The sequence below is a fragment of the Erpetoichthys calabaricus genome, chromosome 9, assembly GCF_900747795.2.
Source record: "Erpetoichthys calabaricus chromosome 9, fErpCal1.3, whole genome shotgun sequence".
Taxonomy (NCBI): domain Eukaryota; kingdom Metazoa; phylum Chordata; class Cladistia; order Polypteriformes; family Polypteridae; genus Erpetoichthys; species Erpetoichthys calabaricus.
The window spans coordinates 727,137-742,853 of NC_041402.2; positions in this window are offsets into that span (position 1 = coordinate 727,137).

Here is a 15,717-nt window from a genome sequence, read left to right on the forward strand (position 1 = left end):
GTCCTTCTCCTCCCAACATCACCCCAAGGTAACGAAAACACTTCCTGTTCCAGGTCAGATTTGTAGGAAGCTTTGGCGGTAGACGTTCAGTCCAAGAGCCGAGTAGGAGAGCATTGCTCTTAGCCCAGTTGACTTTAGCTGAGGAGATGTTTTCAAACGTTGTTTGGCACGAAACCACCACATTGACATCATGTTCGGATTTGACAAATATGGACACATCGTCTGCATAGGCCAAACATTTGGCAGTGACCATTGGGCGAGAAGGGAGATCCACACCCTGCAGTCTCTGCATAATCCAATAAAGGAATGGCTCAATGGACAAAGAGTACAACATCCCTGATAAAGCGCACCCCTGTCGAATCCCCCTCTTGACCAGGAAAGGGGCACTCAATGTGCCATTAATCTTTAAAATACCAAAAACCTTAGTATACAAGAGTCTGATCATTTTGATAAAATTTTCCCCAAACCCAAAGCATTTCAAGGTGTTAAACAAATATCTGTGATCAACTCTATCAAAAGCCTTCTCCTGATCAATAGATAAAATTCCCAAATCAATGCCATACATTTTGGACACTGCAATCACATCACGCATGAAAAAAATGTTATCAAAAATTGAGCGGTCAGGTACACAGTAAGCTTGACAAGAATTTACCACCAAACTCATCACAGTCCTCAGACGGTTTGCCAAAGTCCTGGAGAAAATCTTATAGTCTGTACAAAGTAGACTCACGGGACGCCAGTTCTTTATTTGGCACAGATCTCCCTTTTTCGGAAGCAGAGTGATCACCGCTCTTCTGCAGCTCAGAGGTAACTCCCCATCTCTCAAGCTTTCCATGAACACTGCATGCACGTCAGCCCCCAGTAAAGGCCAGAACTGTCTGTAGAACTCAACGGGAAGGCCATCAATCCCTGGAGACTTTCCTGTGTTTAGATGAGACAGTGAATCCGACATTTCCTGAAAAGTTATATCAGAGTCCAGTTTTAACTTAAAATCATTTGGGATCGTAGGAAGTCCATCGAGAAAATCAGCCATTGCCAAGTGATCAATAGAATCATCCTTAAATAAATTAGTATAAAAAGAAACAGCAAAGTCTCGGATGTCTTCAGTGGTGCTCAGTTCTCTCCCTTCCACGTTGTGCAGCATGTGAATCAGTTTGCTTTGGGCTTCTTTCTTCTCCAAACCAAAGAAAAATTTTGTAGGTGCATCCAAATGATTAATATTTTGAAAACGTGACCTCACCAGGGCCCCTTGTACACGTAAATCCAAAAGATCAGCAAGAGAACGTTTTTTAGATGTTAGAGTAGAAAAAATTTCCTCATCAAATCCCTTTTGTAAAGCTTGCTGCAGTTTCAAAATGTCTTCTTCTAAGGCTTCCATGTTCAGCATACACTTTCGAGTGACTTCCTGTGTGTACTGTTGACAAAAAGCCTTTATCTGGACTTTCGCAATGTCCCACCACTGCTTGAGTGAAACAAATCTCGGTTTGGTAAGAGTCCACTGCTTCCAAAAAAATTCAAAACATTTGACAAAATGGGCGTCTTCTAGTAGTGAAACGTTGAAATACCAGAAAGTTTTGAAAAAGGGTTTCTTTTTAGGGATGACAACTTTCAACCCCACCAAAGAATGGTCAGAGAAGCCAACAGGAGAGATAGAGGCAGAAGTGACAGTGTTCAGATTGTGACTGGGACAGTAAAAGCGATCTAATCGAGCCATAGAAATATTTCCATCCCATCCCTTCACCCAGGTGTACTGTCTGTCTGATGGAAATTTATGACGCCAGACATCCACGAGATCTGCCCGTTTTAAAAGGGCCGCTAGGACTTGAGCAGAGCCAGGATGAGGTTCAACACCATTGCGATCTAACATGTAATTAACTGTGCAATTAAAATCACCAGCCACCAGCACTAACTCGCCATTAACAAAAGAATCGACCACCTTTTGTAACGATTCAAAAAAACAAATCCTTTCTCTCCCGTTGGTAGGGACACAGACATTAATGAACACCACATCCTGATCCCCGTCTTTGACCTGAACCACTAGCAATCGTCCAGCCACCACCTCACTGATGGCAGTGACCTGGAATTGCACAGATTTTGAAAACAGTATGGCCACCCCAGCACTAACACTAGAACCATGGCTAAGAAAAACCTGACCCCCCCATTCTCGTAGCCAGTCTGGTTGATTCTGAAGGTCACAATGGGTCTCCTGGAGCAGGCTGACATGCAATGCTTTCTGTTCTAAGAAATTAAAAACCACAGCCCTCTTTGTCCCTCCTCTACAGCCATTAACATTCAAACTCCCAATGTGAAGAGACTGCATGGAAAAAGAGCCAAAGGGAGTCCACAGTAAAAAACATGACACCAAACAAAGGAGCTGACTAAAGAGGCAATCCATTATTTTGGGTTGAGTGACTTGCGCACTTTGCTGATAACATACTTCAATCGGGTTGCCTCTTTTTGCTCCAAGCCTAACTGAACTGCTTCACGCATAACTCTTTGTGCAGACACGAGAAATAACTGCAGATCTGGAAAATGATCTTCAACCTTCACTCCTTTCTTGCCATCAATAAACTCCAAAAAAGTTCTAATACTGGCCGTAGTATAACTGCCTCTTAGCAGATACTGAGAGGTGTCAATGTCACTCTCACCCTCCACATTGTCCCTTAACTGGTATGCGCTGTCACTTTGGTTTGTCACACCCTCGCTATGTTCCTTAGGTGACTGATTTGACACTAGGCTTTTCTTTGCCTGTCCTCTATCCGTTGATTGCTCCTTCCTTTTTCGAGTGGAAACTTTAACGGGCTCGTTGCTCACACTCACTCCTTCACACACCGCGGCCACTCCGCCGTCAGTCTCGGCTCTCACACATCTCTGCACCTCAGCAGCCCCCTTCAATGAGCTCTCCGGTAGGAGACTGTAATCGGAAGCGTTCACTTCTACACTCGTATCAGTGATCTGAGGCTCATTTACAGCTGGGACCAGTGGCGCAGCTTCTCCCGAGCAAACTGCCACTGCCGCTGCCGCCACCTCAGTGCTGTTGATCTCAGGCAATACGTGAACTTCAGTCGGTGTGCTCTCTGCCGGCTCACGGAGCTCAGGACTAACTGATAGGCGATCAGCTGAACCGCCGGCCTTGGCCGACATATCAGTAAAACTTTGAAGCAGACTCTTCTCAGGAGCCGCCGTCACTAAAGTACTAAGGGGCTGATCACAAACAACACCCGCTGCAGCCATCGACTCCTTCATATCAGATTCACACTCATCCATACTTTCAACCTCTTCGCCACTCTCAGATTCATGCTCACTATCTTCAGTGTTCTCGCCATCCAAATTCTCCTCAGTATGAGTACGAGGACCCGCAAATACCACTGATCCAATTTTACATTGTGAAGCCTTGTGCCCTGCTCTACCGCAAGTGAAGCATTTCATGGATTCAGACGTGACAAAAACAACATAGTCACTGCCGTCCACTTTAAATCGGAGGGCTACATTGATATCATCATTCATGTTGTTTAATATCATATATACTTGTCTACGAAACGAAACAACGTGTTTTAATTCATGCCGTTTGCATCCAAGAGGGATCATGGTTAATTCTGAAACGATCTGGCCATAACGCTTCAGTTCATTTACCAGAACATCGTTCTTTAAAAATGGAGGAACATTTGAAACTATTACTTTTTTAGCAGGTGTTGATAAAGGCAACACAGGGACAAGCGCTCCGCTTATAACTAACCCTTCCTCTACCAACTGATTCACCAGGGATTCCTCATTTACAAAAACCACCACCGATTTATTCATCCTTGATGCCGAGCGAACATTTTTATATCCAACTACTCTCCCAACTGCCTCCACACACATCTCAACAGAGACCATCGGATCTGCCAAGATCTTAGCGCCATTGCGGCGGGAGAGATTCTCATAAAACTTTGGCAATAACCCCGGCACTGATTCTTTGGACACGGCCATGGCCAAAAATACGCCAAGGCCGTGTCTTAACTAACAGCAAACTTTACAACAGTAATATAACTAAGAGAAAGAAGAAAAAAAAGCTAGAAAATACAAATACTCACAGAGACCCTCCACGAACGAAGCCGGCCAGCAACCCACAACCACGCCCACCCAGACCAAAGCAGTCAACTGACAAAGATTTGACAGACAGAAAGGATAGATAGATAGATAGATAGATAGATAGATAGATAGATAGATAGATAGATAGATAGATAGATAGATAGATAGATAGATAGATAGATAGATAGATAGATAGAGTGAAAGGCACTATATGATAGATAGATAGATAGATAGATAGATAGATAGATAGATAGATAGATAGATAGATAGATAGATAGATAGATAGATAGATAGATAGATAGAGTGAAAGGCACTATATGATAGATAGATAGATAGAGTGAAAGGCACTATATGATAGATAGATAGATAGATAGATAGATAGATAGATAGATAGATAGATAGATAGATAGATAGATAGATAGATAGATAGATAGATAGATAGAGTGAAAGGCACTATATGATAGATAGATAGATAGATAGATAGATAGATAGATAGATAGATAGATAGATAGATAGATAGATAGATAGATAGATAGATAGAGTGAAAGGCACTATAAGATAGATAGATAGATAGATAGATAGATAGATAGATAGATAGATAGATAGATAGATAGATAGATAGATAGATAGATAGATAGATAGAGTGAAAGGCACTATATGATAGATAGATAGATAGATAGATAGATAGATAGATAGATAGATAGATAGATAGATAGATAGATAGATAGAGTGAAAGGCACTATATGATAGATAGATAGATAGAGTGAAAGGCACTATATGATAGATAGATAGATAGATAGATAGATAGATAGATAGATAGATAGATAGATAGATAGATAGATAGATAGATAGATAGAGTGAAAGGCACTATATGATAGATAGATAGATAGATAGATAGATAGATAGATAGATAGATAGATAGATAGATAGATAGATAGATAGAGTGAAAGGCACTATATGATAGATAGATAGATAGATAGATAGATAGATAGATAGATAGATAGATAGATAGATAGATAGATAGATAGATAGAGTGAAAGGCACTATATGATAGATAGATAGATAGATAGATAGATAGATAGATAGATAGATAGATAGATAGATAGATAGATAGATAGATAGATAGATAGATAGAGTGAAAGGCACTATATGATAGATAGATAGATAGATAGATAGATAGATAGATAGATAGATAGATAGATAGATAGATAGATAGATAGATAGATAGATAGAGTGAAAGGCACTATATGATAGATAGATAGATAGAGTGAAAGGCACTATATGATAGATAGATAGATAGATAGATAGATAGATAGATAGATAGATAGATAGATAGATAGATAGATAGATAGATAGATAGATAGAGAGAAAGGCACTATATGATAGATAGATAGATAGATAGATAGATAGATAGATAGATAGATAGATAGATAGATAGATAGATAGATAGATAGATAGAGTGAAAGGCACTATATGATAGATAGATAGATAGATAGATAGATAGATAGATAGATAGATAGATAGAGTGAAAGGCACTATATGATAGATAGATAGATAGATAGATAGATAGATAGATAGATAGATAGAGTGAAAGGCACTATATGATAGATAGATAGATAGAGTGAAAGGCACTATATGATAGATAGATAGATAGATAGATAGATAGATAGATAGATAGATAGATAGATAGATAGATAGATAGATAGATAGATAGATAGAGTGAAAGGCACTATATGATAGATAGATAGATAGATAGATAGATAGATAGATAGATAGATAGATAGATAGATAGATAGATAGATAGATAGATAGAGTGAAAGGCACTATATGATAGATAGATAGATAGATAGATAGATAGATAGATAGATAGATAGATAGATAGATAGATAGATAGATAGATAGATAGATAGATAGATAGATAGAGTGAAAGGCACTATATGATAGATAGATAGATAGATAGATAGATAGATAGATAGATAGATAGATAGATAGATAGATAGATAGATAGATAGATAGAGTGAAAGGCACTATATGATAGATAGATAGATAGATAGATAGATAGATAGATAGATAGATAGATAGATAGATAGATAGATAGATAGATAGATTGAAAGGCACTATATGATAGATAGATAGATAGATAGATAGATAGATAGATAGATAGATAGATAGATAGATAGAGTGAAAGGCACTATATGATAGATAGATAGATAGATAGAGTGAAAGGCACTATATGATAGATAGATAGATAGATAGATAGATAGATAGATAGATAGATAGATAGATAGATAGATAGATAGATAGATAGATAGATAGATAGATAGATAGAGTGAAAGGCACTATATGATAGATAGATAGATAGATAGATAGATAGATACATAGATAGATAGATAGATAGATAGATAGATAGATAGATAGATAGATAGATAGAGTGAAAGGCACTGTATGATAGATAGATAGATAGATAGATAGATAGATAGATAGATAGATAGATAGATAGATAGAAAGGCACTATATGATAGATAGATAGATAGATAGATAGATAGATAGATAGATAGATAGATAGATAGATAGATAGATAGATAGATAGATAGATAGATAGATAGAGTGAAAGGCACTATATGATAGATAGATAGATAGATAGATAGATAGATAGATAGATAGATAGATAGATAGATAGATAGATAGAGTGAAAGGCACTATATGATAGATAGATAGATAGAGTGAAAGGCACTATATGATAGATAGATAGATAGATAGATAGATAGATAGATAGAGTGAAAGGCACTATATGATAGATAGATAGATAGATAGATAGATAGATAGATAGATAGATAGATAGATAGATAGATAGATAGATAGAGTGAAAGGCACTATATGATAGATAGATAGATAGATAGATAGATAGATAGATAGATAGATAGATAGATAGATAGATAGATAGATAGATAGATAGATAGATAGAGTGAAAGGCACTATATGATAGATAGATAGATAGATAGATAGATAGATAGATAGATAGATAGATAGATAGATAGATAGATAGATAGAGTGAAAGGCACTATATGATAGATAGATAGATAGATAGATAGATAGATAGATAGATAGATAGATAGATAGATAGATAGATAGATAGATTGAAAGGCACTATATGATAGATAGATAGATAGATAGATAGATAGATAGATAGATAGATAGATAGATAGATAGATAGATAGATAGATAGATAGATAGATAGAGTGAAAGGCACTATATGATAGATAGATAGATAGATAGAGTGAAAGGCACTATATGATAGATAGATAGATAGATAGATAGATAGATAGATAGATAGATAGATAGATAGATAGATAGATAGATAGAGTGAAAGGCACTATATGATAGATAGATAGATAGATAGATAGATAGATACATAGATAGATAGATAGATAGATAGATAGATAGATAGATAGATAGATAGATAGATAGATAGAGTGAAAGGCACTGTATGATAGATAGATAGATAGATAGATAGATAGATAGATAGATAGATAGATAGATAGATAGATAGATAGATAGATAGATAGATAGATAGATAGATAGATAGATAGATAGAAAGGCACTATATGATAGATAGATAGATAGATAGATAGATAGATAGATAGATAGATAGATAGATAGATAGATAGATAGATAGATAGATAGATAGATAGATAGATACAACAACAACAACAACATTTATTTCTATAGCACATTTTCATACAAAAAGTAGCTCAAAGTGCTTTACATAATGAAGAAAAGAAGAATAAAAGACAAATAAGAAATTAAAATAAGACAACCTTAGTTAACATAAAAAGGAGTAAGGTCCGATGGCCAGGGTGGACAGAAAAAACAAAAAAAACTCCAGAAGGCTGGAGAAAAAAATAAAATCTGTAGGGGTTCCAGGCCACGAGACCGCCCAGTCCCCTTTGGGCATTCTACCTAACATAAATGAAATAGTCCTCTTTGTAGTTAGGGTTCTCACGGAGTCACTTGATGCTGATGGTTATACAGACTTCTGGCTTTTAATCCATCCATCATTGTTGGAACATCATGGTGCTTTGGGTAGATGGTGGTGGCACAAGCCACCACCAATAGGACACCGGAAAAGGAAACAGAAGAGAGAGTAGGGGTTAGTACAAATTTTGAATGAATAGTTATTATAATGAATTGGATATACAGAGTGTCAGGATTAAATTACAGTGAAGTTATGAGAAGGCCATGTTAAAGTAATGTGTTTTCAGTAGTTTTTTAAAGTGCTCCACTGTATTAGCCTGTTAGATAGATAGATAGATAGATAGATAGATAGATAGATAGATAGATAGATAGATAGATAGATAGATAGATAGATAGATAGATAGATAGATAGATAGATAGAGTGAAAGGCACTATATGATAGATAGATAGATAGATAGATAGATAGATAGATAGATAGATAGATAGATAGATAGATAGATAGATAGATAGATAGATAGATAGATAGAGTGAAAGGCACTATATGATAGATAGATAGATAGAGTGAAAGGCACTATATGATAGATAGATAGATAGATAGATAGATAGATAGATAGATAGATAGATAGATAGATAGATAGATAGATAGATAGATAGATAGATAGATAGATAGATAGATAGAGTGAAAGGCACTATATGATAGATAGATAGATAGATAGATAGATAGATAGATAGATAGATAGATAGATAGATAGATAGATGAAAGGCACTATATAATAGATAGATAGATAGATAGATAGATAGATAGATAGATAGATAGATAGATAGATAGATAGATAGATAGATAGATAGATAGATAGATAGAGTGAAAGGCACTATATGATAGATAGATAGATAGATAGATAGATAGATAGATAGATAGATAGATAGATAGATAGATAGATAGATAGAGTGAAAGGCACTATATGATAGATAGATAGATAGATAGATAGATAGATAGATAGATAGATAGATAGATAGATAGATAGATAGATAGATAGATAGATAGATAGATATGAAAGGCACTATATGATACATCAATAGATAGATAGATAGATAGATACTTTATTATTCATTCCCCTACTCCAGCAGCAGCAGCATACTGATAATAACAATATTAAATTAACGAGTGATAACAATGCAGGTATAACAGACAGACAATAACTTTGTATAATGTTAACGTTTACCCCCCTGGGTGTCATTCGCATAGTGTGGGGGAGGACCGATCTCCTCAGTCTGTCAGTGGAGCAGGACGGTGACAGCAGTGACAGGCGCTTTATAAGTGATAGTGAGGTGTGAAAGGCGCTTTATAGTACAAGGTTAGGTCAACAGGAAAGGCACAGCATAGACAGATGTGAACGACGCTGTCTACTACATGGATCGATGAGCACAGATATGTAAAGCAGGGTATGGAAGACGGATAGAAAGAAAGAGCTGAAAGGCACTACATAAGAGATAGGAAAGGCACTACGTCACATTTAGATAGACGCGAAAGGCACTTTACACTACAGAGACGGACACATGTATGGATGAAAAAGGCACGACATAATAGACAGGTAGATGTGAAAGGCGCTATATAATGGACAGACTGATGTACATAGTTACAGTATGTGAGGCACTGTATGGTAGGCAGAGAGAGGAGCCTACAATATGAGAGAGAGATAACATTTGAAAGGCGCTATAAAGAGGGACAGATAGGGAAGGCTTGAAGAGCAGCACATCCCAGAAATGTGGATGGGCAGAGCCACCCTGTGACTGTGCTGTGCCAGCTCGTGTGCCTTACTGGTCTGGAGACGTCTGCTCCTGTTAAGCTGGGAGGTGGTCTAAAGGGTGAGACCACAATGGACCCTCATGAATGTTCAGATGAAACTGAAGAAAACCTGGCCTGGCGCAGAGATACCAGGAGCTGAGCCAAGCCTGACACCAATAAACGCCTGGGGAGCCCACATATGCTGGTCAGGCTCAGCCCCAAACAACACTGTGAGGAGCTGCCATGTGGGCTCACTGGTCGTAAAGTAAAGTGGGGGGGCATCAGGTGACAGGGAAGAGCAGCACTTGGCAGTCAAAGTGGCTTTGGCTCGTGTGGGCAGCTGATAGTCAGATAGATGGATGGGAAAGGCGCTATATAATAGATAGACTGATAGAACTTTATTTGTCCCACTGGGGGAAATGTGACCTTTTACAAAAGCTCACATAATCTTATAGTAAACAGCAAGAAGCCCCTTAAATGAACGAGAAGAAGACCCCTGACTTGGCTCAAGATAAGAGGGCGATTCAATTCAATTGTATTGTCCCAAGAGGGAAATGTGGCCTGTCCAGGAAGACCACGATGACATAACATTAAAAACACATCGCCATGACAACAGCCATCAAACACTCTTTGCTCAGGGTGGTCTCCCCTGCTACTGACCAGTCCCTCACTGCTGTCTGATGGTCAGCACTCCACGCATTCTCGGAGTATTCGGCCTTCTGGAGAGAAGCCACTGTGCTCAAGAAGGGACAACTGCTGGGCCGCTTGTCTCACCAGGGGGCTTCAACATGTGGAATGATGGATATGCCTGAAGGGGCAACACTGGCCGGCCGGCTGGCATGAGCTTAATGCAGGCGGTGAATTTGTCTTGGATTGTCTGTGCTACGTGTGGACTGTCCATTATGAAGACGGTGGCCTTCAGGGTGGCACGGTGCCCTGGACCAAAGGTCATCGATTGCACTTGTCACGATTCTTGTCAGCTGTCCTCAATAAGAATGAAATCCATACTTGTATGTCTCATTAAAAACAGTTGACAAAGTACAATAAATAGACAAACAAATAAATAAATAAATGTCACATGTGGCGACTTGTCACTGACCGAGGGAACACACAAGCCTAGAATAAAGAAGTGTTGTGGACCCCTTTAATAACTGAGGTGCCCACAGTGACACAAAAACAGAAACAAAACACAAAGAGACCAAAGTGCCTCTCAAATAGATAGATAGATAGATGTGAAAGGCACTATATCATAGATAGATAGATAGATACTTCATGAATCCCAAGGGGAAATGAGAAATGAGGGGAGTCACGGGTTCAGGTCTGAGCTCCGTCCGGCGGTCTGCGTCTCGACTTTATAGCGCCTGGACCGCAAAGGGGCGGAGTCAGTCACCCTCACTTGGGAGTGTTCTGTGGGTGGAAACAGAGGTGACGGCGCCCCCTCAAGTCCCAGAGTGGTAGTGCTCATCAGTCTGGAAGGAGACCCCTGATGCGCCTGGGTGGCACACTGCAGTAAGTACTCGTGCCCTGGACGTTTTCACAGTCGATTCAATTGGGCTTTTTTGAGACCAATCAACAGAAGAAGACTCTTTAATGTCAAAGTGAAAGCAGATCTCTGCAAAGTGCTCCCCGTTAATGACAAATCTAAAAACGTGACACATCGACTGGTTTGAGAAGCTGTGGAGGTCACCTGTCTGCAGCTTCACTTGTGCTGAATGGTGGCAATGAGGGCAAAAGAACAAAACCCGAGCAACTCCATGAAAGGGCTCAGGTCAGCGGATGGTGACGAAAAATCGAGACACGGACAGAGCGTGGCACAGCTGTGAATCTGCGAGAGCGGGCCGTCCACAAAAACAGAAGAAGATAAGGGAGACCACCGAGAGACCTCTGAGAACTGTAAGGGAGCGACAAGCTACAGTGGCTCCGACTGAGTAGACAATGACTGCTGTGGCAACTTTTTAGGAGAGTGGCAAAGAGAACAAACACAGAGGACATCCGGGTAGGCAGCACATGGGAGACTCTGAAGTCAGCTGGAAGAAGATTATGAGTCTACTGAGACCACAAATGAGCGTTTTGACCATCAGACTAAACCCCAGGTCTAGACGAGGCACATTGCCACTGTGAAGCATGGAGGTGGCAGCATCAGGCTGTGGGACGGCTGCTCTGCAGAGGGTCCCGGAAGGCTTGGGAGGGTGAAATGAAAGCAGAAAAATAATCGGGATATGGATGGCGGCCAAAGCTTTCCATGGATCATCAGAATCAGGGCATCCTGAGGTGGCCCAGATACACCAGAAAAGTCTCCTGTGATCGCTGCAGTCATTGCTATCCTAGCTGTTCTGGCAAACTGGGAGGCCACCAGGGCCAGAAGGAAAAAGACCAAGAGATGAAAACCTAGTTGAGATTAAACTGGGAAGGGCTCAACACACAGTGGTGGGCTGGCGCCCTGCCCGGGGTTGGTTTCCTGCCTTGTGCCCTGTGTTGGCAGAGATTGGCTCCAACAGACCCCCGTCATCCTGTAGTTAGGATATAGCGGGTTGGATAATGGATGGATGTTAAAGAAAACTTCATCAGAACCAGAGTCAAAAGGACTTCAGAAAGCAGAGAGTTGTTAAAAGGTCTTTTGGTGGTGGGCACGTATCTAAATGGATCAAGCCAAACAGAGAGAGGACCTTGAAGAAAACCTGCTCCAGAGTGCAAGCCCCCTGAGACTGGGGTAACCAAGCCAAGCCTTAAACCCGATAGAACGTGTCTGGTGTGATGGACGGCGCACAGATGTGCAGGCAGGCGTCCCTGCCGGGAGAGGTTCTGGTCCCTTTGCTGGCCAGGAGGCCAGTGTGACACAAGGATAGGGAGAGACAACCTGTTAGGCCCACGTGCTCCCCCAACACGCTAGATGGCAGCCTCCCTGGGCGATGCTACCTGTGCAGACACCCGCAAGGCACACTGGGTATTGTAGTCCCATTGGGCAGCCTTGTCGGGTTCCGTGGGTGCCGACAGAGGGTGCTGCAGGGACTTAAGTTCCCAACTTTATGGGACTTCCAATCGACCCAGAAGTGCGTCCAACAGGCTATGGGGTAGCACCAGAAGTACCCCCGGGGTCCAACATACTGTATAAGAAGCCTCTCAACCTCATCCACGTGACTTGGAGTTGGGTGAGGAGGACGGAACAAACCTTGCCTGGAGGGTGTGGAGGAGAAGACAAAGCGAGAAGAACGGTTTTGGTGCTTTTACGTGAGGTATTTCTGTTAATAATCCTTTTATTTACGCCAGGACTTGTGTCGGTGAGCTTGTGTCTGGGGTTTGTGGTGCTGCAGTGCCCCCTAGTGGTCAGGCCTGAAGATGGCACTTCACAGACGCTTCCCATCCAATGGAGGATCTGCAAGGAGGGATAGGATCAGCGGCCTAAATCCAGGAGTGCGCACTTCCTAGAATCCCACCCAGGAGTTGCTGCCAAAGGGGGTCCTACAAAATGCTCACTCAGGGGATTAACGATCCGTTTTACCTTCGGCAATTCAAATATTCAACAAGGCGCCCCCAAGAGATGCCAAGTTAAATGTAGGATGAGTGAGGAAATCTCTGCTTCACTTCCAGGCGGGACGCCATGAAGATTCAATTTATGAATTTATGAACGAGGTCGCCATGAAAGACACTTTCAGTTTGTCTGTTGTGGTTGGGCATGGGCACCGTAATGCGATGTGAAACGTGAGGGCTTGCTGTGGCAGATACGCAGGCACAGGGTAAAAGGAGGAGATCTGTAATATTCTTATTCTTTAAATAAATAGAGCTCCATTAAACACAGCAATAAATCACCTCCCAGCATGCTCCCTCCCATCTCCGGTCTCCAGCAGTCCTTCATGTAGTCCCCGACCCGGAAGTGCTGCTGCCCACTCGTCCACGTGACTTGCTAGCACTTCCAGCTCAGGTGGAGAGCTGGCGTTTCTTTAGCCCGGAAGTACCTCGGCTCTCCTGACCTCGTGACTCGTGAGTACCTCTGGGCTATGAGTGAGGCATTGGCTTCTCCTGGCAGCACCCTCGGTACCCAACAGGACTGAGAAAACGCACTCCAAGTCCCAGGATGTCCCGCCAGGGGAGCTGTCATCTAGTGTTCTGGGGGCAGCAGTGTCCCCATTCTTCCATCCTCAGGGCGTCCTGGCCGGGTTGAGCTGCCAGCCGTCTGTCATGATGTAGAACATAAGGCTAGAAGAAGATGGACATGCGCAGGTATCTATAGATATGGAGACCTAAAATGACAAAAGCTCACCAGAAGTTTCTCTCTCCTACAACTTATGAATTCTGATCTTTCCCTTCATGCATTCTGGATGGCCCAGTTCTTCAGGTAAGCATTCAGTTACTCGCGCCTGCACCGTGGCATTCGCTTACCCAGCGCTAGTCAGCATTGGCTCACACTCCGAGTGTGTGTGTGTGTGTGTTAGCCGGACCTTCACAGCGACACCAGTACCACAGCACGTTAGCCGCCTTTGTCCTACATGTGAAATGACCATTGATGCTCCTCCGAATGACAGCCTACAGTGTGACATTAAGTGACGCTTTGCTCCTTCTCTGCTCGGCCTTCTCCACGCAGGTCTTCAGCGCGCTCTCTTTCTTTGCTCAGGAGCGTCACCTTCGTTGTATCATCTGGTTGCAGGCGGCACTGCAGTTCCTCTTCGTGGTTCAAGCCCACTGTGTTGGTCGTCGTGTTGCCAGTAAAAGTGCAGCTGCTGGATTGGCTGGTGGAGAGTCGGACCCCGTAGTCAGAGTTAGGAAGGCAAACACGCCACTTTTACGGGTTTGGTCTTCCTCTGCTATCTTAGCAAGGTTTGCACTGGTGGCCCACCTTCTGTTCTGGGTGGTCTCCCACTTTTCCAGTCCAGTTGTCCTCTGGAGTAGAAGGGATTGCCCTATGAGTACTGGGGGTCTCCGGTCTGCTGGGCTGAGCGGGGAGCTGACAGAGGAAAAGCACTGAGTTAGGGGGTGTCGGGGGCTTTTAAAGAAAGGAGCTCTCGCTGTTGGTCTCCTGGGTGCACACAAGACCATCCTTTGGGTTGGCCATTGGTATAGAGTTCTGTCCATCACTGTTACTTGAGTCATGGCGCTTTGTTGTGTCCCTGCAGTGCTCCGTAGCCTGGTGGCCATCAGACGAGGCCCAAAGGGGGCTTTCCAAAGAAAGAAAAACATTAAGAGCGTCCGGTGAGGGCCTGCAAAAACCCGGACTTGTGTTCTGGCCTGGCGAAAGGGGTGATGCCAGTCTGTCCCACAATGTGGAGATGTCTTTACTGGAGTAAGGGCCTTGTTGTTCCAGACACCATCTTCAGGTTTCAGAAGGTTACTGTGATATTTTCATGTGGCTACTAAGGGACACAGGGGGGAGCAAACGCTAACTTATGAATTCTGATCTTTCAATTCAGGTCCTTCAAGTGAGCATTAAGCTACTCGCTACCTGCACCGTGCCATTCATTTGCCCACTGCTAGTCGGCATTGGCTCACCCTCCGCCCCCCCTGTCTGTGAGATCAGTAAATTGAGAAAAAAGCAAGTGTACCCCGAGTGCCAAGCACTCATCAGCCACCAGGTCTCCTGTGGTAATATTTTCTAATGACGTCCACCATTTGCCAGTCCACAAAAGTGCACTTAATACAGCAGGTCTTAGATGGTGATGGAGAGCCCAGTGGGGGCTGCAGCTGCAGGCGAAGTCCAGTGGTGCGCGCACAAGAAGGCCTGGTGACAGGTGTGCTAGTAAGAGATGGCGTGAGCCAGCGGAACGGACGGTGCCCACAGGTGAGCTTCTGATAGTCCTGCAAGTGAAAGTGACGGTCACTGTGGGCAGGTGTCTGGGCTACGGCCTTTAACTCCTTAAACCCCAAAGGGCTCTTTGGCATCCCTGCACCTGAAT